Source organism: Armigeres subalbatus, chromosome 1 (assembly GCF_024139115.2).
Source record: "Armigeres subalbatus isolate Guangzhou_Male chromosome 1, GZ_Asu_2, whole genome shotgun sequence".
NCBI classification, from domain to species: Eukaryota; Metazoa; Arthropoda; class Insecta; order Diptera; family Culicidae; genus Armigeres; species Armigeres subalbatus.
The window spans coordinates 253361668-253382208 of record NC_085139.1 but is presented as its reverse complement, the minus strand read 5'-3'; the positions used below and the strand labels follow the sequence as shown (position 1 = coordinate 253382208).

General features: G+C 38.2%; 1 protein-coding gene across 4 annotated transcripts in view; it reads right to left on the bottom strand.

The window, feature by feature from the left end:
* The window catches only part of LOC134206731 (moesin/ezrin/radixin homolog 1-like), a 176074-nt gene that overhangs the window by 18788 nt on the left and 136745 nt on the right, over nucleotides 1-20541 (bottom strand). The gene's annotated exons all lie outside the window — the stretch shown is intronic.

Below are 20541 nucleotides of genomic sequence, written 5' to 3'. Positions count from 1 at the left end.
CCGTTGCTAACCCCCCTCGAGCTAAACGACGTCATTGCCGGTCATAATTATAATTAATACGAGACAGTCAACCACCACCGCCGCCATCGCCGGAGCAAGTTGACTTCATTTCATTAGTCGCTCTGACTCAACCTCGAAAACCTGAAGAGCAATGAGCCAGCCGAGGAGACAGCAAACAAGTGTGAATGAGTTCGAGCTGGTACGGGCGGACTGGTGGCATCACGTACGCGGAGGAAGGCAAACCGTTCGGGTAAATTGTTTGTGTAAATAGTTGATGTGATGTGCCACGTACTTGGTCGCTCTATCTTTAACCGAAATAACCGAAAACGAATTGTATCTGCTTGCTGCATGCATGGAAGGCTCTGCTATCTGCCGCCACCACAACGACGTGTAGACCGTTGCTAAATGGAGGAGATTGACGAAAACAACAAACGACCAAACTCGCAGAGCAGCACATACCTCTAGCGCCTACCGAAAGTGGTTATTACTTGGCTGGATGGATGGAAACGAGCACATCATCATATGTGTGTTTTAAACGAGGACGGACTTTTTTTTCTCTTCGGTTATGATCTTCCATCGTTAATGAGTTGGGAGCTTATGGCGTCATCAACGTTGGATCTATGGATTCCGATGAACGTACATAAATATGGAGTATTTCTAGTCATTCAGGAAGAGACGGCTGAATCCTTCTAGCTAAGTCACTGCAAATGACCAGTTTAAACCAACAGAACACGCCATGACTCATCAGTTATCCACGTGACAACACAACACGAGAAACGATCATGTCATAATGAGGCGATGATGAGTTCTGTACGCTTTTGGGTTTTGTAGAAACAACGTGTGTGGATATTGATTCAAGCTGGAATGGCTCTGAAGTGTATGAATGCACGATTTTGGAAGCACAATTCGCAACAAATTGCTACGTTGGAGGATTCAAAAAAAATATAAAGTTTTGTGAGCAATCATTGATTGGTAATTTGCGACATTTAAAATGTGATATGACAGAGAAAGAAACATTAGGAATCAAATGCCCAGAATTGGAAATTCATCCGGGCAAACTGTATATTAATTTAAAGATCTGTAAAACAGACACTAAGTGATGAGAAATAAAAAGCTTATTGGACGGAATTAGTCCACACGATTTTCTTGAACATACACTCAAGCGAATGATAAATCATAAATTGACTCCAAACTAGCATTTTCAATCGTTTTGATTTGATATTACAGATCACATGAACAATCGACCATACTTAACAGTTTATTTGTCTCGCATTGATGTCAAAATCATCACATCCATCGTCCGTTATGCAATACGGTTCCTACCAGCCGACATATTATCATCATAACATTTATCGAGTTTATCCCACATTAAACAATCTATCACGCCACGGAAATTAACGCACAGTTAATTTTAGTGTTTTTTCGCGAACGACCTTGAAAATTGCAAAACATTCTTATACTGGACAGGGCAGAACGTACCGAAAAAGAACGTTAAGAATGGCGGACTCCCGGTCTGCTGGTGCCAACCGCGATTGAACGCTCGGATGGGTTTAGAACAAACCATGTGATTTGCCCGCCATCATGATCTGTAGTCCTTTCAGTTTCGTAATGTGGCTCACGTACGAGGGCGGATTCCTGAACGAAATGACATCATCATCGAACTACCAGACTCAAAGCCATTCGAGGCAGAATTGAGAATTTTGTTTCCTCGACTTATTCAATAAAATACTAAATGAAATGTCAGTCATGTACGAGCACATGAACACAAAGTCAGCTCAGCGCACCATCGCATCGGAAGGAACAAGGGATTGTTAACATATATGGTGATAAAATGCTAGCGGAGATCGAACCTTTTTAATCGGATGACGGAGAAGAATACGTTTGATTCTTGAGCCGGAAGTTGTGTTTGTCCGATACAAACACGATGACGCAATTGCGGGCCATCGATAATGTTAGACCATTTGCCTTGTCGGTTGATTTCGCGAACGTGATGTGTGTATTCAGCTGCTGCCGCCGCCACTGGCTGGATGCGGGCGAGCGCGTGTCTAAACTAGGGAAGTAGGAGGTTTGTTTTGCACACATTTGTTGGCCATGCCATTTTGGATGGTGTCCGAGCTTGACATTATTTGAAGTCGATTTTCGGAACTGACGTTACATTTGAATGCAAAAAAAAAGTTGTCATATACAAGACAAGCATCTTCAAAGATTGTATATTTTGCTTGCACTCAAAAACGATTGAAACGGACAATTAATTCAAAAATCTAGTATATGTTTATATTAATTATATTAATACATCCACAACGCTAACGAAATTTACAAAATTTCCATTTCTGATTTCTTTTTCTATTTCAACACTTTCTGTACGGTTAAAAGTTTTCAAAAATAATTTAACTATAGTTGAAATTTGAAAGCGTCTATCTTCAAACAAGCCTCTGCCTGAACGTTCCAGAACAGGCCGACACGAGTTGAGCTTATGTTCTGCCGGAGCGTTCCAGGCATTCGTGTACCACACTGTTGGCAATTTGCTTCTGCTACCCGTGTTTCATCACATGTAGAAGTTTCCGGTGTTCATTTTTTTCGATACCCATCAGTAGGTAAAGTTGGAATGGCGGCAATGAGGAAAGCTCCTTCGTGTCAATATTGCACTGCGGACGTGTCCAGTTCAGCGCCAAAATGTTGTTCAAAATCTTTTCCGATCCTCAGAAGGTTGCCGACACACATAAGTTCCAAGCGTCTCTTGTCATGGTTAGCGGAATCTATCGCCACTGACTTCCAAATCCTTTCTGATGTACAGCAGCGAAGCTGTCCTTTGTTCTGTACAGGATCAGAGATAAGTCATTTGGGCCGGATGGCTACCCCATGCTCCAAAATGTTCCCCTGTTCGCCAAAGCCTGTGATTGGACTTGTCCGGATTAGTGGCGACAGAGCCACTCGCTGACCTCCTGCATATCAAAGGTTGTTGAGAGGATTTGATGTTATTTGGCCGAAAGTGTCTGTTGGCCGAACGCCATTTGCCGAATAGTTGAAGTTCTTTTTCTCATTAAGTGAAGTGAAAAGTGATATGATTGAAGTGAGAAATGAGATGTTTCAAGTGAGAAGTGAATGATGAAAAGTGAAAAATGAGAACTGGGAAAAAAGATACGAGATACCCGAAATGAGTACAGAGTAGTGACAAGAGAGTAGTGAGAAATGAATGTCAGTACTGAGAAGTGGGATGTGAGAAGTGAGAAAGAAGATGTTTGAAGCAAGTAGTGAACAGTGAGATATGAGAAATGGAAAGCTAGTGGTGAGAAGTCAGAGGTGATAGGTGAGAAGTGAATAGTGAGAAACAAGAAGTGAGAAATTAGAGCTGTTAATTTGGAAGCAAGAAGCGAGATGTTGAGTAGTGCGAAGTGAATGGTGAGAAATAAGACAGAAGAAAAAATAAGAAGGAAGAGAAATGAAAAAAGAAGGACGAAGGAAGAAGGAAAAAAAAGTTAAGTAAAAGTTAGCAACATTAATCGCCTAGTTCATGTGCAATGGGGGTGGGTTTGAATCCTGCCCCGGTAAGGAGAAAAGTTTTCTGGTCCACTGGGTGTCATGTGTGCTGTCCGTTGTCTCATGCTAGGTGTGAAGTGTTCAGTCTATATGACCTCAGGTCGAAGACGGTGCTTCTGTCTTATTTCTTATCTCATTTTCTCGCTTCTCACTTTTTACTCCTATTCGGCCAAACGGATGTATGCGAATCCGGGTCCAAGCTGCTGTTAGCGCCGTCCTTTACTGGGCCACCTCTATAGATTTCACCACCGCGAGCAAATGTATTCATGAGCACGTATGCCAAGAAAGCTGACAGATCCCAGCATCAGGCCAGATGAAAAACTTATTTCCAATCGGAAGATCGTTAAGGTTCATGGGGTATCGATTAACCAGGGTCTGACGTTTCTGCTTCATATTTGGTCCGTTAAGGTCACAAGCCTTACAAGGATCAACTTGGTCCAGACGCTCTCCTCAATGATTAATATGGGCCGGAAACTCCGCATAGGACGAACGATGATGGTCAATAGACTGGTGTATGGACTTGACCTCATCTGCCTTGTCCACAGGAACTTAACAAGTATTCAGTCGTCAACATTTAATCAATACGTTCAACCTCCTTCTGGACTTCTTGGCATCTTGCCATCGTCTGCAAGCGGCAATATACTGGAAAGTCGCCACGTTTGCCGACGTTTGTCAAGCGGCATAGCACCATAGAAACATTTCTTGCTTCCAAAATAGAAACCTCTACATGCCAAATTTGTTTACATTTACTTGATTAAGTAGTTCTCGAGTTATGTAGAAAATTGTGTTTCATTTGTATAAGAGCCCCTCCCCCCTTCAAGAGAGGGGATGAGTCCCGAACCATCATAGAAACATTTATCGTATTCAAAAACCTTCACATGCAAAATTTGGTTCCATTTGCTCGATTAGTTCTCGAGTTATGCTAAATTCGCGTGTTTCATTTGTATGGAAGCGGGGAGGGGTCTCAAACCATCTTAAGAACCTTCACCAGTCCCAAAAACCCCTGCATACAAATTTTCACGCCGATCGGTTCAGTAGTTTCCGAGTCTATAATAAGGGTCAGACAGACAGGAATTTATGTTTATGTATGTAGAAGAAGATATCTTCAGTTCGACCATAAAATCAAGGTCGGGATTACCCAAAATTCATCCAAAATGCTACTACTTACCGCACAATCCGGCGGTAGTTAAGGAAGCCAGTACTACAACCAAGGTACATTTAGTGTTCACGACATAAATAACATTGAACGTTGCGCTACTAGTGGACGAAACGGGTGATGCTTGTTGCACGCAAAAAAAGCGTTCCCGAATTCGCGAACCAGCAAAAATAAACCGTGATTTATGTTATGGATTCGGGAACACCAGTCACGTTTTCCAGAACGTTCCAGAAAACGTGAATGTTGTTCCCTAAACCGTGATTCAAACTACACCGTAAACTTGTTAGTTAACGAGTTCATGAACGCTTTTTTTTTGTTTGTGCGGACGCCGAATGTTCCGACAAAGGGTAGACCTTTGCAATAAAAATTGTGGAGGTCATCACCGTAGAAGGAAATTACACACTCAGTTTTTATTTCTGCAGCTCGGCAAAAATCCGCACAGCCGTGCGCCAGCAAAATAAATAACTGATATTCCGGCAAAAATAGCGTTTGTTAGCTGATTTTCGGCAAATTATTAGCTGATTATCAGCAATTTTGACAGAAATCTCGGCAAAAAACATGTTTACTGGGGCACGGCTGTGCGATTCTCGGTAAAAGTTCAACATTTTGCTGAGATCCCGGTAAAAAAAATTAAGTGTGTAGAACACTCGAGCTGAATACCGTATCGTACGGCACTAAACCAGAACTCTTTTTGGCTACAAGGGTTCTGAAGTTAAAGGGGACGACGAGTAAGGAAGATTTCCGCTCGCTTCCAAGGATCTTCGCGAGAAAACTTATATGGACGTTTTTAAGTCGGAGCAAACTAGGTGGACGAAGAGAAGGCACCTGCAAGGTTTAATGCCAGCTGGAGGATTCAAGCTCCGGAATTGGGTGTTGATTCATAGGCACTGCATGAAGTTTCAGATGAGTATTTAGTAATACCGGCTGCAAAGGAGGACTTGCCTCGATTCAGATCTGTCGGTGAAAATGCTTGGATTAACCAGGATGCGATGAGCCGACACACTTCGCTTCCAATTCACCATTGCAAGAAGCAGAACCTCTAACCAAGCAATTGCCGCTCTTTTAGATCCTATGGGCTAGCATCGAAACTGACATTGCGTACAATTTGTTCATGTTCATGTAGCATGTAGCTCCAAGAACGAGAAACTGACATGAGCCGGTCACTAAAACGGTGGGTAAGAAGTCGGAAAGGTATTATCAACATCGCCTACTTAGGGGCTGTACACTAATTATGTAAGCATTTTTTCTTGGTTTTTCAATACCATCCCTCCCCATGTAAGATGTGCGTAATAAGTGCTTACGTAATTTGTGTACGACCCCTTAGATCAGGATCCGCAAATGCCTTTCGGACGCTTTGTAGAAGGCGTAGTATGATGGGTGTGTCTACGTTTGGATTGAGAATCAATAACAAAGGGAACAGCTGTCTATCTATTTGACTCATGTGACTCCACTGAAGAGTAGAACGATTCCGTAATTGGAACTTTCCGGAGCTGTAAGATGAAGCACTTAATTCCTAGTTCACGAATATTTCAGGACAGACTCCACGTATGTATTGCGCTGAAAGCGCGTTTGACGGAAAGATTTCAATGAAGAATGATCCAGCCATTCATAACCCTGTAGATCTGATATCCAGAGAAATTCTGCTACGCAATATTTCAGTTAATAGATTCTGGTGAAATGGTCCAGATTGGCTGACAGAAGGACCGAAGTAGTGATCTCTATCATAAGAACAACTCTCTCCCTAAAAAAAACTGAGACGGAGATACGCCGTACTGCAACGGCTGTAAGGTACCGTGAGCGTCCCTTATTTTGCGCGGCTCTTAATCCTGCGCACTTTGACACTAAAACATTTGTTCAAATTTTATTTACTGTTCTGTTATTAATATATTTACCTACTTACATTTGATCAAAAAGTTGGGTTTTTATTGTTGTCATTGGCAGAAAATAAGGCAATAAATTAGCCTTGATAACAAAAAATTAAGAAAAAAAAACCGGTAAAATCGAAAATGTCAAAAACTGGACTTCATTAGCAGCACTTGAACAGGAGAACAACTCAATACCTAATTCTATTATTGATACCTTACTCTATTACGAACTTGCCTTGCATAAGAGGTTAAATACCAAAAATTAATATGTAAAATACTTCAGACATAACATACTCCGTAATTCGGGGGAAGGACAGTTTGGCCGAATACCGTTCGCCACTAGGCCGAAAGTTGTTTGGCCGAACAGACCATTAGGCCGAATAGGTCATTTGTCCGAAAAAGTGGTTTGCTGAATAAGTTTTTTGGCCGAATGTGTCATTTTACATCTCACACCTCACCGTGAAAAAAAAGCTCTTCGCTTTTTTAAAAGTGATAAGTTAGAAATGAGGAGCTTTTTACAGTGGAAGTGAGTAGTGGGACGTCTCACTTCTCACTTCGCACTACTCACTTTTTACAGTCAGAAGTGAGAAATGACGAGTGATAATTGAGACGTCTTTGTGGTGTTCGTACGTCTATAAGAATATGAGAAATCTATGTATGTTCGAGTATTATGAAAGCAGTTAAGATTGAAAATTAAAATAATTCTGATTCAGACATATGCAGCAGAGTTTGCGAATTATGGATATTGGTTGTAAACAAAAAATGCCATATGTAATCATTCTTTTAATATTCTAGCCAAATGTAAAAAAATTGTGTAGCACAGAAAGAAAGTTTATTTGTTTCAGAATCCTGCATTGACACAAAATTAAAAAATAATGGCAAAATGAATTTTGCGCACTGCAAATGCACGGGACGATCACAACTACTATCAGCCTAGCCGCTCTTGGGTAGACGTTAGGCGAAAAAGCATTTCAATTTCGTATTGTGTTCTTCAATGGCCCTCTGCTTACTTCTATTGTAGAATAATACTGCTTCAAGGATATGGCTTTCTGTTTCTGGATGGATCAAAACGGCAATATTTTGAATTGCCCGAAGTTTCGGCAGGATGTATTCTGACTTTTCCAAGGGAAAATTGTTAGTCAACCGTTTTTCGTTTTGTAAAATAGACAAAACGAAAAACAGTTGACTGATAATTTTTCCCTGAAAAGGCAGAATACATTCTGCCGAAACGTCGAGCAATGCAAAATATAGCCGTTATGATCAAACCAATACTGAGAAAGCCATATCCTTAAAGCAACAATATTTCCAGTCGTTCAATAATACAAATAGATAGTTAGTTACGTCAATGACTATTTCACATTCGTCGTTCGCTTGCGATAACTTTTGATTCTGTACTTCATCGTTTTTTTGTAAAAAAATGCTCCCTTCCCCTGTGAGCTCAGGTAGTTCGTCTCACCGATAAAGCACATGAAATATCAATCAACATTCCACAACTACACAAAAATTAAAAAAAATCAACTCGAGCATTTTTTGTAGATTTTTTGCTTTCTTTTTCAATATTTGTCAAAACGATTAGTTATGATTTTTCGACTTTTGGCCCTTTATATTCGCCCTTTTTAAAGGGTAAACCTGTCCATCGTTTTCTATTTCGTGATTTGTCATTTTTCAAAAATAGACTCCTTTGTAATCATTTCAAACAAAGTAAAAAATGGACATCAGCTACTGTCCTGATCCTTTCTTTTTTTTTTGGAACTCTGGAATGTAATTTAGAACGAAGAACTATCTTATTTACAGGGCATTATTAGAATGTTTCATATGCGCCTTCATGTTAATATTAACATACAGGGTGCGGCATAAAATAATGCGAAAATTGGTTCTATTTCTTTTAAATCCCATTTGAACTGCTCCAAGCAATAATCTCAACATTTTCGAGTTCAGTTATCATTATAAGGTCCTTTCAAACAAATTTACTGAATGTGTGCTTTTTTATTAATAATATCCTCAAGACGACGCCGGAGCTAGAACACGCCTTTTGAACCTAGTCCTCCGTCATCGACTGCCATGTGCATGTTATGGCTGACGTTAGGGTCTTCACACAAGCGTATGATGATTTGTAGGCTTGTGCTTTAACATACGTTCCATTCCTATAACCCAACGGATTAAGGGGGCCACAAATCTTTCGACCAAAATTTCATGTTGTTCTTCAGCCATTGTTGGGTCGATTGGACATTTGACATGGCGCTCCATCATGCTGTAGGACAACGTTTTGATCATCGGAGAATTTGGCCTTCGCCCAGGGAAGCACTTGGTCCTTTAAAATACCGAGAAACAATTCGATATTGATTTTAACCCCAACATCAATGAAAACAGGTGGCAGTTTTAAACCGTTGGACACCGCCAAGCCAAACATCATGACATCAGCCGGATTGGTTTGGAATTTAACCTTCACTTTCTCCAGAACATCCGGAATTTTCTTTGGTGAAATGAACCGGACCGTGCGTCCGTTGGCGTCAGCATCGATGCTAAAAAGCTTTTCGCGTCGAAGAACAGGATTATATTTTTTTCCTTCTTCATCAAAAAATGCAATCTTTTTGAACGAGTCATTCGTAGTTCCTATATCCGGTCCGTAATAAAGCGGAAGGTACATGCAAGCCTTCTTTGATGGTTTTCGCATGGATATCTCAGAAATTTTGACTTCCTTGGCAAGTTTTCTACTGGAATGCACCAGATTGCGAGAAATCTTTCCACGAGCTGATCAGGTTTGGCATACATGCAAAGCGCAAACATCAACTTCCCGGTTTCCGCTAAACATTTTCGCATTATTTTATGCCGTACCCTGTAGATCTTTTATGGCAGCTTTGTTTCAGCCAGATTTCTCCACAGTGATGGATTTGTGGAATAAATCACAAAATGCACCATTCGAGGACAATTTTCTATATCGATACACCTCAGTCGAAAAAAAATAAAACTTTAACCGGGAAAAACGGAAATTTGAAAACGGAAATTGAGTGGCCGCCCTGTAATTAAATTCAACATTAAAAAGTGAGTGATGAGAAGTGAGTGAGAGTGGGGAGTGAAAAGTGAGACATCTCACTTCTCACTCTTCATTTCTCACTTTTCAAATTACCTATTTGGCCAAATAACCTGTTCGACCAAATGTCCTATTCGGCATAATGCCCTATTCAGCGAAATATCTTGTTCGACCAATTGTCCTATTCGACCAAATGTCCTATTCGGCCAAATTTCATAATGGGTTAAATGTCCTATTCGGCCATAAGACCTATTCGGCCAAATGCCTTGGCCAGATGGGTTCCTTCCCCTTTTGCATATTAGGTTTTGGTATTATTTTTTAGTGTTTTACTTCTTGCGCAAGGCAAGTTAATAACAACGTCTGTTATCGAGGGCGTCGCTCCTGCTCGGGCAGTGCTAAAACGCTCGTAAACAAAAGTTTCTTGAATTTGAGCAAAAAAAAAATTCGGTCTCATTTTTTCAAAGCTAAGTGGTAAAGCAGATGATTTGTTTCATCAATATGATGAAATTGGCTTTCTGAGTGTAATCTCTATCTTATAGAAAGCAATTTTTGTTGCGCAGAATATGGTACAAAATTGACTTCGTGTTCCCAATTGTTCGCGCGGAATCGATAGGTACAATAAGCCCAACCCAAACTGGACAATAAGTCAACCGAAATTGGACGTTGCAACTATTTTGGCAAGGAAACATATTTCAATATGTTGTAATAAAAAAAAGAAGAGCAAAAAATGTGAAGATAGATTATCCGGAAAGAAACAAGGGACATCTACTGCTGGCCTTGCGCACCACAACACCGCTAAGCGATTTTTTAAAAACTTCTAGGTATCCAATCAAAATATGTAGGGGAAGGTGGTCGGTCGTCGGCACCCCTTTGTTCTTAGTTCATAACTTTCGCACAATTGAACCGAGGAATTTACAAAGTGGTGATGTTTGCATACCAATCAATGGAAGCCTATAAGTAAGCTTATAACTGATGAAGAAATTATTTCATCTATCAGAAAATTTAAAAAAAAATAGTTTCGTTAGGTGTTGATTTTATGCCGCTTATAACAGGGTGGTCGGTTGTCGGCACTCCAGAAAAAAACAATGAAAACGAAAAAATATAAACTGTTGGCCTTATGGCTGGAAATATCAAGATTCATTATGTAAATCGCAATGAAATTAATTTCATTTACAGTTGAACCTCCATGAGTCAATGTTCTATGACTCGATATCGACTCATGGAATCAAATTATGCCATATTAAAAAATATTTTCTGGGTTACTGTGATGGTCCATTCGAACAGCTTTCCAAGGATTTTAAATTCCACATCTCGATATTTCCTTGAGTCGATGGTCCCTTCGATATCGACTCATGGAGGTTTAACTGTAAATGCATTATACATATTTAATTAAGCTTCCAAAAATTTTCATTTTCGCTCACAACGTAGCTAATAACCTGAAATTAGGCAATTAACTTTGATTTGGCTTGATATTCCCTTGGAAAAAAGGGGTGCCGACAACCAAAATTGACAGCCATTTTGAAAAGAGAAAATAAAAGATTAATTGGGAACGCAACGGTAGCATTCAATATTGAATCACAAAATAGACAAAATTTATATTGTAAATACGTAATAAATTCACCATTTCGCCCGTTTCACTTTATTTTGTAACACTAAGCAAATAACCGGAAAAAAAACTTTAGATTAGGATTAGGGTTTCATTTGATCCAAAATATTCAATTTGATCGGAATACAAAATTGCCTTTTTATCAATGGTGAACTTTAGTAAACAAGACAAAACAGTGACTTGACCATTGACATGAATACAATAATCGATCTGGAAAGTTGTCTAACGGAAAAGATGGTTCGTCGAAAGCAACTTGTGGCGATGGCGATCAATCGAATAATGGTATTCAAAAATTAATAAGATTTTTTTGTACATCATTTACACATACACGCACACACTGGCGTCATTTCAATTCATCGCAGCTGAGTCGATTGGGTTTGGGTCTGATTCGCCAGGTCTTATATTAAAGTTCGGTTTGGAGCGGACGTTTTTACGCATTGACTTATTATCAGAAAAGAATATATTTTAAGCATTTTTTCCATTTCTAAACAAACACTCACTGACGCATAATTGTGACAAGATGCGAATTTCACACAATTGGATCAATAAATTTTCGTGACATTAACTGAGTGAGATAAGAGTGTTTAGATAATATTGAAGGTACTTGATTCAATAAAAAAAAACTGTAAAAAAAAACAAAAACATTGTACCGAGCAAATCTGTATTCCCTCTCCGCCTAGAAACAACAAATGACCCATATTTGTGTTTTCAGGTTCTTCGAGCAATTTGGATTTCTTACAACAATGGCCAATGACATAAAGTTTTGAAGTTAAATCCGTATTGGACCAAAATATATACATGCAAATTAAATGCATGAGGTTTCAGGTAGACAAATGATGGTAATTTGGAACGAGAATTGTACAAACTCGTGGCAAGTGAAGACATTCCACTAAAAAGCTCAAAATAATTTTCTTAATTTGGAACGAATATTTGGTACATTTATTTTTTTACACGGTTGGGTTTTAGTCGATTATGACCTTTAGCGTCAATGAAACTATGAGTTCACCACACAAAAAATCACGAAAAATCCAAGAAGAATTCAGATGGTACTTCAAAAGCAGCGAAAGTTCAGGTTAACCGAGAAATTAATAAATACCAACCGTGTAAAAAAAAATATTGGGCTAAATATAACCTTAGCCCCAAATTCCCTTCCTTTCCTACTGTGTTATCGTATTTTCTAAACTCGATCAAATCGCGAGTCTTTCGGTTCCCCAAAACTGTATAAGAATCATTGAAAAAATGAATTAAAAACATGATTTCGGCTCCGTAACGCTTCACGGCAAATGAGTCTAAAATAGACTCAAAAAATCCTTGTAATAAATGTCAACAAACAAATATTCATTTTGATTTATGTTTGTAGAATAAAATTCAAATACTAACTACGATTGCGCAGGCCTATGCTAACACTGCCGCAAATTGCACGAACATATTTCCACTTGATTTTTCAATCCGATCATTTGTATTCAATGTAATTCAATGGAATTCAGCACATGCATATTCCCTTTCCCCGCGGGACAATAATAACGAGAATAAGACTCATATTGATGTCATACAAGTGCAAATGAAGAGCTAAACTAGACTTATGTTTGGAAATTCACTTGTATAGGCAATTTACATATGTAAATAGTATTCGATGATTTTTTGGACACCGTTTCGTAAAATTGTGGTTTTTTCAACAATAATGTTCCGAAAGCTGTATTCACAGCCATTATTTTCAACTCTAGCGATTTCCAAACAAGGAAATCCTACGTCAAAATTGTAACGCATCAATCTACAAATAAAAACCTCACCATATCATCCCCATCCGAGTCCTCGGCATCATCCGCAGCGGCGCCGCCGCCGCCTGTCCCATTCTGCTGATTGGGCGGACGACCCCCGGCGCTACTCCCCAGCGATATTCGCTGCTCTATGTTCCGGATGATAATTTTCTTGATCTTCTTCATGTGCTTACAGACGACATTCTCGGGCTGCCGGTCCAATGTGGAGCGATAACAAGTTATCGGTCAGGAAATCATTAAACAGTTATGATTTAAATTGTTATTACTTCTAGGTACAAACAGGGCTACAACATTCAGCATTTTCAAGTATTGATAACGATTGAAACAGGAGTTGGGGAACATCGGTATTCTACAGAAAAGCAATGACAAATCGATACTACGGAAAAATCGGTACTACGCAATCATCGACATTGGATCCGTGATTAAATGCACATTTATTGCAGCCAAGGTGGTTGTTATCTGGTCATACGAAAGCAACATTCCTAGCATAGCTTTGTACGCCGTCCGGGACAACAACAGATAGTGAAAGAAACGGGTATGGTACAAGCATTAGATTTCATAACTATAAGTTTGATGGCTGGCAGATCAATTACAACAAAACCGTACTTTAACTATTGAAAAATGGTAATACTATTCTCTCGAACGAACACATTTCATTTATGTTATTCCATCTAATTAAACAACAAATTTATTACATTTCAAAGAGCGTTTACAATTACTGCAAAACAATGTTAACAAGTACATTTTGAATTCGCAACAAGAGAGTACTCTGTCAATTTACTACAAATTGGCGCCTTTATACCGCAATGAATGGCTCTCAGCTTAACGACTTGATTGTCATCACGGTTGCAAATTTGAATCCCCCTATTCGCCGAACAGAAAACGTGCCTATTCCGAATGCTGCTGGTCTGCAGGTGCATATTTTCGCAATGAATAGTTTCGCACCGTGCGTCAATTGAGCTGCGCACAGCCACTCGAACAAGTCACTTCAAAGTACTGCATGATAGACCATTTCAACAGAGCCCGCTGAAAGGGAGTTACCGATTGGGGGGGAGGGGCTATTTGAGCCAATTAGTCACTTTTATTTCTACGAGACCGACACCACTTCGGGCCGGATTGCTTCAAAACGACTCGAAAGCTTATCGGGCGTTGCGGTACTGAAAGAAGTAAGTGGTGGTGGTGGTGGTGATGCAGCACTGGAATAGATACAACAGCCATCGAGGAGAGCACGCCTTGCCGGCACGCGGGAAGGCGCCCCAGCTGATTAGCCGCATTTGCTGGTTAATTCTGGCCACTTTTGTTGGGCAAGTTTGGCTACATGTTTTGAAATTGCGTCATCCAAAATTGGTTGAGTGATAATACTAATTTATTTGCTAACAACGGGAAGGCTTTTATCTTAAAAGTTTGAACAAGAAAATTAGAGACTTACTCACGATATTGAAGGAAAACAAGCGATAAGAAAATTCACCGTATTTCTTTTTCTTCTTCCTAGTCAATAGCTCTGCAATCCAACTAGAACTTGGCCTACTTTTCAACTTTTCAAGTATTCTAAAAGCATTTCCTCAGTTATTAATGGAAAGCTTTTCTATGCCCGCCAATGCATGAGTTATGTATCTTGTCTTCCAACCCGAAAACATCCTTGACCGGACCGAGAATCGTACTCGCCATCTCCGGATTGACAATCCTACGCCTTTGCCGCAAGGCTAGCTGGAGACCCATGATATAGCATTTTCTCAAAGTGCAAAGGGGAAATGACAGCTTTGGCAGGTTTTGCTTCATGAAGCGGGGGTGTAATGATAAAATTTCCTGAAACTCTGGCGCAAGTTTCTTCGATCTCCAAAGAATGATTTCGCAAATTTGAGCACAATTGGATTTTAGGTACATTTAGATTATTATTTATTTTATGAATTTTGCTGCACAAGTACTATTTTTTAAGTAAGTTCGACAAATTTAACGATTTCTGTCATTGAACACCCCTAGCATCTGCATCAGTATACTATGAGCATGACAGATGCAGTGATCTACATAGCAGTCGAAAAGTCCAATATAAGAAATGTGTGCATATATTGAATATAAAATAGACTTGGATTGGATTTGCTGAAATTGGATAACTTTTACCCTAGATATGGATGGGTTTTGGAATGGCTTTGGAAAGATTTGAATTGGATTTGAATATTTTATAAAGGGATTTGAATTCGATTTGGAATTAATTGGATTTGGATTAGATTAGAATTGAATTTGGCATGGTTTTCAATTATTTTTAGACTGGACTTGATACCGATTAAAAACGTGTTGGATTTGGATTGGAATTGGATAAGATTCGGATTAGGTGGATTGGAATTGGATATTATTTGGATTAGATGTGGATAGGATGTGCATAGGATTCATATTTGATTTGAATTTGAATTGAATTAGGATTGGATTTGGACTGGATTTTATTTGAATGTGGATTAGATTCGATTATTTTTTGTTTGAATTGGATTTCAAATGGATTTGGATTGGTTTTAGATAAGATGTGGATTGAATTTGAATATGAGTTAGAATTGATTTGGATAGGTTTAAAATTTGATTTGGTTTTAATTTGATTGACTTTGGATTTGATTTGGATTGGATTTGAATTGGATTTGGAATTAATTTGGATTGAATTCGGATTGGCTTTGGATTTGGGTTGGATTTGGATAGAATTTGGATTGGATTTGTATTTGGATAGGTTTTGGATTGAACTTAAATTAGATTTGGATTGGATATGACTTGAATATAGATTTGATTAGTATTGGATTTGCATTGATATTGAATTAGATTTAGATTATATTTGGATTTGATTTAGGATAGGACTCGGATTGCTTTTGGATTGGATTTAGATTGTATTTGTATTGGATTTGGATTGGATTTGAATTTGGATTGGATTCGGATTGGACTTGGGTTGGATTTGGATTGGATTTGAATTTGGATTCGGATTGGACTTGGGTTGGATTTAGATTGAATTTGAATTTGGATTGGATTTGGATTGTATTTGGATTGTATTTGGATTGGAATTGAATTTGATTTGGATTTGATTTGGATTGGATTATGATAAGGATTGGATTTGGATTGGATTTGGATTAGATTTGGATTGGGTTTGGATTGTATTTGGATTTAATTTGGATTTGATTAGGATATGACTTTGATTCGATTAGGATTGGATTAGGATTTAACTTGGATTTGGATTGGATTTGGATTGGATTTGGATTGAATTTGGATTGGATTTAAATTTGGATTGGATTTGGATTGGATTTAGATTAGATTTGGATTGGATTTGGATTGGATTTGGATTAGATATGAACTGGATTTGGATTTTGATTGGATTTGGATTTGGATTGGACTTGGATTTAGTTTGGATTGGATTAGAATTTGACTTTGATTTGATTTGGATTGAATTAGGATTTGACTTGGATTTGGATTGCATTTGGATTCGACTTGGATTGGATTTGAACTAGATTTGGATTGGATTGGGATTGGATTTGGATTGGATTTGAATTGGATATGGACTGGATTGGGATTTGATTTGAATTGGATTTGCATTGGATTTGAAATTAGATTTGAATTGGAACTGGATTGGATTTGGAATGGATTTGGATTTGAATTTGGATTTAGATTAGATTTGGACTGTATTTGAATTAGATTTGGATTGGAATTGAATTGAATTTGGATTAGATTTACATTGGATTTGGATTAGATTTGGATTGGATTTGAATAAGATTTGAATTTAAAATCCAATGGATTTGGATTGAATTTGGATTGGATACAGATTAGATTTGGATTGGATTTGGATTTGTATTAGATTTGGATTGGATTTAAATTTAATTTGGATTGGATTAGGATTTGACTTGGATTGGATTTGGATAGAATTAGGATTGGATATGGATTGGATTTTGATTGGATTTGGATTGAATTCGGATTGGATTTAGATTGGATTTGGATTAGATATGGATTTGGATTGGATTCGATTAGGATTTAATTTTGATTTAATTAAGATTTGGATTGGATTTGGATTGGATTTGGTTTGGACTTGGATTGAATTTGGATTGGATCTGGATAGGATTTGCATTGGATTTGGATTGGATTTGGATTGAATTTGGATTGGATTTAGATTGGATTTGGATTTGGATTGGATTTGGATTGGTTTGGATTGGTTTGGTTGGTTGGATTGGATTGGTTTGGATTGGTTTGGATTGGTTTGGATTGGATTTGGATTGGTTGGAATGGATTTGGATTGGATTTGGATTTGGATTTGGAGTGGTTTGGTTTGGGATTGGGCTTGGATTGGTTTGGATTGGTTTGGATTGGATTTGGATTGGATTTGGATTGGATTTGGATTGGATTTGGATTGGATTTGGATTGGATTTGGATTGGATTTGGATTGGATTTGGATTGGATTTGGATTGGATTGGATTTGGATTGGATTTGGATTGGATTGGATTTGGATTGGGCTTGGATTGGATTTGGACTTAATTTGGATTGAATTAGAATTTGAATTTGATTTGATTGGGATTAGATTAGGATTTGGATTGGATTTGGATTGGATTTGGATCGGATTTGGATTGGATTTGGATTGGATTTGGATTGGATTTGGATTATATTTGGATTGGATTTGCATTGGATTTGGATTGGATTTGGATTTGGATTGGATTTGGATTGGGTGTGGACTAGATTTGGATTGGATTTGGATTGTATTTGGATTGTATTTGGATTGTATTAGGATTAGATTGAATTCGGTTGGGATTTGGATTGCATTTGGATGGGATTTGGATTGCATTTGGATTTGATTTTGATTGGATTTGGATTTGATTTGGATTAGATTTGGATGAGATAAGGACTGGATTTGGATTTTGATTGGATTTGTATTAGCATTGGATACAGATTATATTTGGATTGGATTGGATTTGGATTGGATTTGATTGGATTTGGATTGGATTTGAATTGTATTTGGATTGTATTTGGATTGGATTTGGATTGTATTTGGATTGTATTAGGATTAGGATTGGATTCGGATGGGATTTGGATTACATTTGGATGGGATTTGGATTGCATTTGGATTTGATTTTGATTGGATTTGGATTTGATTTGGAATGGATTTGGATTAGATATGGACTGGATTTGGATTTAATTTGGATTTGTATTTGCATTGGATACAGATTATATTTGGATTGGATTGGATTTGGATTAGATATGGACTGGATTCGGATTTAATTTGGATTTGTATTTGCATTGGATACAGATTATATTTGGATTGGATTGGATTTGGATTGGATTTGGATTGGATTTGGATTGGATTTGGATTGGATTGGATTTGGATTGGATTAGGATTAGATTTGGATTGGATTTGGATTGGATTTGGATTTAGATTGGGTGTGGACTAGATTTGGATTGTATTTGGATGGGATTCGGATTGTATTTGGATTAGATTCGGATTGTATTTGGATTAGATTTGGATTTGATTTGGATTGCATTAGGATTAGGATTGGATTCGGATTGCATTTGGATTTGATTTTGATTGGATTTGGATTTGATTTGGACTAGATTTGGATTGGATTTGGTTTTGATATGGATTGGATTTGGATTTTTTTTGATTGGATTTGGATTGGATTTGGATTGGATTGGATTTGGATTGGGCTTGGATTGGATTTGGATTGGAATTGGATATGATTTGGATTGGATTGGATTTGGATTGGATTTGAATTGGATTTGGATTAGATATGGATTTGATTTGGATTGGATTAGGATTTGACTTTGATTTGATTGAAATTTGGATTGGATTTGGTTTAGACTTGGATTGAATTTGGATTGGATTTGAATCGGATTTGGATTGGATTTGGATTGGATTTGGATTGGATCTGGATTGGATTTGGATTGGATTTGGATTGGATTTGGATTGGATTTGGATTGGATTTGGATTGGATTTGGATTGGATTTGGATTGATTTGATTGGGTTTGGTTTTTGATTTGGATTAGATTTGGATGAGATATGGACTGTATTTGGATTTTGATTGGTTGGATTGGTTTGGATTGGTTTGGTTGGTTTGGATTGGTTTGGTTGATTGGTTTGGATTGGATTGGTTTGATTGATTTGGTTTGGATTTGGATTTGGATTTTGGATTCTATTTGGATTGTATTGGATTGGATTTGGGATTGGATTGGATTGGATTTTGATTAGGTTTGGATTGGAATTAGATTGGGTTTGGATTTGATTTGGATTGATTTGGATTGGTTTGGATTGGTTTGGATTGGTTTGGATTGGTTTGGATTGGTTTGGTTGGTTTGGTTTGGATTTGGATTGGATTTGGATTGGATTTGGATTGGTTTGGATTGGGTTCGGGTTGGTTTGGATTGGTTGGGATGGACTTGGTTTGGGTGGACTTGGATTGGTTTGGATTGGATTTGGATTGGATTTGGATTGGTTTGGATTGGTTTGGATTGGACTTGGATTGGTTTGGATTGGATTGGATTGGTTTGGTTGATTTGGTTGGTTTGCATTGGATTGGATTGGATTTGGATTGGTTTGGATTGGTTTGGATTGGATTTGGATTTGGTTTGGATTGGTTGTGGATTAGATTTGGATTGGATTTGGATTGGTTTGGATTGGATTTGGATTGGTTTGGATTGGTTTGGATTGGTTTAAAGGATTGGTTTGGATTGGTTTGGATTGGTTTGGTTGGTTTGGATTGGTTTGGATTGGATTTGGATTGGACTTGGTTTGGATTGGATTGGATTGGTTTGGTTGGTTTGGATTGGTTTGGATTGGTTTGGATTGGTTTGGATTGGTTTGGATTGGTTTGGATTGGTTTGGATTGGATTTGGATTGGTTTGGATTGGTTGGATTGGTTTGGATTGGTTTGGATTGGTTTGGATTGGTTTGGATTGGTTTGGTTTGGTTTGGTTGGTTTGGATTGGTTTGGATTGGTTTGGATTGGATTGGTTTGGTTGTATTATGATTTGGATTGGTTTGGATTGGTTTGGGTTGGTTGGGTTGGATTGGTTGGAATTGGATTGGTTTGGATTGGTTTGGGTTGGATTGGATTGGAATTGAATTGGTTTGGATTGGTTGGATTGGTTTGGATTGGTTTGGATTGGTTTGGATTGGTTTGGATTGGATTCGGATTGGTTTGGATTGGTTTGGATTGGTTTGGTTTGGATTGGTTTGGATTGGTTTGGATTGGTTTGGATTGGATTTGGATTGGTTTGGATTGGTTGGATTGGTTTGGATTGGTTTGGATTGGTTTGGATTGGTTTGGATTGGTTTGGATTGGTTTGGATTGGTTTGGATTGGTTTGGTTGGTTTGGATTGGTTTGGATTGGTTGGATTGGTTTGGATTGGATTTGGATTGGTTTGAATTGGATTTGGGTTGGTTTGGATTGGTTTGGATTGGATTTGGATTGGTTTGGATTGGTTTGGATTGGTTTGGCTTGGTTTGGTTGGTTTGGTTTGGATTGGATTAGATTGGTTTGGATGGATTGGTTGGATTGGTTTGGATTGGTTTGGATTGGATTGGTTGGATTGGATTGGTTTGATTGGATTTGCATTGGTTTGG